A 3,069-nucleotide genomic window follows, 5' to 3' on the forward strand; every position below is an offset into this window, starting at 1 on the left:
GTCACAGTTCCCATTCCACCCTCTTTCTTTCATGCCTTCAGCATCTGGTCTGACAACATGCACCAGTTGTTCAGGTTCCTGTGTTGTGTTGCCCAGGCTCCTGGCGTTTGTGTACTCCCATTCCAGTTGCTTCTCCTTGGCCGTTTGTTATCCCGGGCCTGGTTAAGAATAGTCTTTGCATGAAGTGTCATCTTCCACATGACATCACTGTTGTTACCTACAGGAATGTATTAAGGCACTTTGGGGCATGACAACCTCTCAAGGCTCCTCCCAGCACCTTGTTGCTGTATTTGTCTCCCCTGATATTCCTCCTGTTTCCTGCCTGCTGACCGTCTGTCTAGCTTCCAGCCCCTTTGCTAATCTCAGTGTAACTGTTGCTCCATCCTTTTTGTATTAGTTCTGGTTTCCCACCACTTGTCCTTTTGTGCCACTTTCTCTTACAGGACATTTCTAAAACTACTCACACCTCCCTTCGTGCCAAGGAGCTGATCTTAATACCACCCCCCCGCCACGTCACGAGACCTACACGCCCTCTTATTTATTTCCCCCACGTTCTTGAAGCTTTCTCCTCTCGCCCATTGACCCCCATCCCCCCAGTTTATTTTGAACAAACCTGTGACTTTGCACATCTCGCTGCCTCCAGGTTTTTCCTGCGAGATCTGTGTCTCCCACCCTGCTTTATTCCTCTATAGAAGGGTCTTCAGTTCACCCCAACACCACCTGCAAGTCTGTTATCGTTCCCTGCACAGACATTTGGTTCATGCCAGGTCTCCCACCTGTATCGCTCTTGCCCATCAGTGCTCATGTTTTCTTTCAGAATATCAACTTTTTACAGCTGCAATGGGAGAATCAGCAGAGCTGTATAATTTTGTTGGAATGTCTTAATGGTTACCACCAACTGGGGTTTTTTAATTTCTCTAAGATAATTGCTGCTGCTAACCAAATTCTGTTTTCTCTGCTTTCATCTGTCACTATATGTCTCTCCACCAATACCCAAATTGTTCCCTGAAATCATGCAACTGGGTGTGACAAACACTGCTGCTTTTCCTTGCAGAAAAGAAATGCCACTGAATGGTAAGCCCAGCCATGTGCTGAAATCAATGGCATTCCATTCAGAGCCATCTAAATTTAATCCTGCAAAGCTGATTCTTCTCACATCCAGAGCCATAGCCGTTACCAGCAGTGAGGGAGTCAGTACAGATAAAAACGCAGGGCTGGAATTCCCCTGCCAGTTACTAAAACTACTCGCGCTAGCTGACCTGGTTGCAATACTGTTCCAGGCTGTCCCAGGAGAGAAGCCATCTGACTGGGACTACGCTCCCCCAGCACAACGGTACGCGCAATGATGCCCATGTTTGGAGTAGATCTGCAAAGCTACTCTCGCATAGAAGTCTCCAAAGAGCCCATAAACATAACCAAAATAAGCCATGGCAAGCATCACTAGCAGCTGTAAGGCATTGCGATGCTTTAGCAAAACACATATACATTCAAGTTTTGGTTTTCTACGTACAAAATTTATATTTAATTCCAGGAGTTTAGATCTGTTTATCCATCAGGGTGAGAAAGGGTTCCCAGCTAAGGGCCAGAATGAAAGTGGGCAAACCTGCCAGCACAGCCAAGGAGGCCCCTCAATTCTCAAATTCTGAAATGTTTCTGTGAAGGGACTTGCAGTATTTTAACAACAGCATGAGGAGGCAGCAACATGTTTTCAGTGAATTCAGAAGCAATTGCAGTCGATGAGTCTCCCTGCACTGCCATAAAACACCTCTTCAGGTGTGCCAATAAAACTGGTTGTGGAACTGCGCGTTGTGGCCCAGCTCCCCAACACACAGTGTGGGGATGGGAACTTCCTGAACTAGTTTCACCACTGAAAATGGATATATAAACCACACCCTTGTTTAAACCCATGCAACGTTTTCATTTAGAGTCCAGCCTAGAGGACTGCCGCTCCTGGTGCAAGTGAAACTCTGGAGCACTGAGCAAGCGACAAGCTTAACTACTGAAACAGCAAAAGGGACTTGCCAATTCCTGGTGTGTGCACAAACCAGCTTATTTCATTAAGAAGCTGTTCCAGAAACAAGACACAGATAATAAGGTATAATTATCACCATTAAGGAAAGTGCAGGGAAGTGGCTGAGGCTCCAGTTGGCAGTTCAGATTTTCTAGACTTCCTCTAAAAGCGCATGGTGCAGTTTTGCCATTATAGAAGTAGAGCTTGCACAAAAAACTTGAGTAATTACACACCGTTTACATAAGATCAGTTCCACATCATTCTCCTGGCCACAGGCTGACTTTGGCTTCATGGTATCTCTAACACACATATACCTTTGTTGCTGTTGCAGAAGGGCACCGGATGCTGAACAAGAAAACCAGGAGCTGCAGAAAGGCTGTGAGGAATTGTTCGACACCTACTTGAGAAAAGTGATAATTTCTTACATCTGAAAGGGGTTAGTTTTAAACACGGAAAGGCTGGAAAGGAAATTTCTCAAGCAGGACTGAACGTAGTCAGTGTTGAGCAGGAGCTGAATCTTGTGAAATCAAGCAGAAGCAAGGCCTGGAGCAGACTGCAGTGGTGCGCAGCCAAATTCACGGCGATGCTCACCGACCTCGCTCTCTGGGGAGCCGGGGCACCGCCCGAGGGCAACCCACCCCCCCACACCCCCGCTCACAAGCTCAACCTGCAGGCACCAATGCCGCGGTAGCGACCCCGCTCCTGCCGCCGACCCGCAGCTCCCCCTCCGCTGTGAGGGGAAACCCGCCCGGCCTCCCCGCTCTCCGTCCCCGAGCCGCTGCTGGCTTTGCTCTACGCCGGTACGGTTGGCAGCGCCGCGGGCGGCCCCGCAGCCTCTCCCAGGCTGGGCAGCAGCGGGGGCGGAAGGCTTGAGTCCCGCCCGGCGGCAACCCCACGCCGGCGACTCCCAGCCCCGGCTCTGCCTCCGTCACGGCTCTGAGGGCGGTGAGTGCCCTGCGGGCGGGGCAACCGTCGGCGCCCGCCCGCTCCGCCCCCGCCCGTCTCCGGGCACGGCGGCAACCCGGAAGCGCTCGCTCTGCCGCCTGGAAGCTCTTCCC

The sequence above is a fragment of the Grus americana genome, chromosome 2, assembly GCF_028858705.1.
Source record: "Grus americana isolate bGruAme1 chromosome 2, bGruAme1.mat, whole genome shotgun sequence".
Lineage (NCBI taxonomy): Eukaryota > Metazoa > Chordata > Aves > Gruiformes > Gruidae > Grus > Grus americana.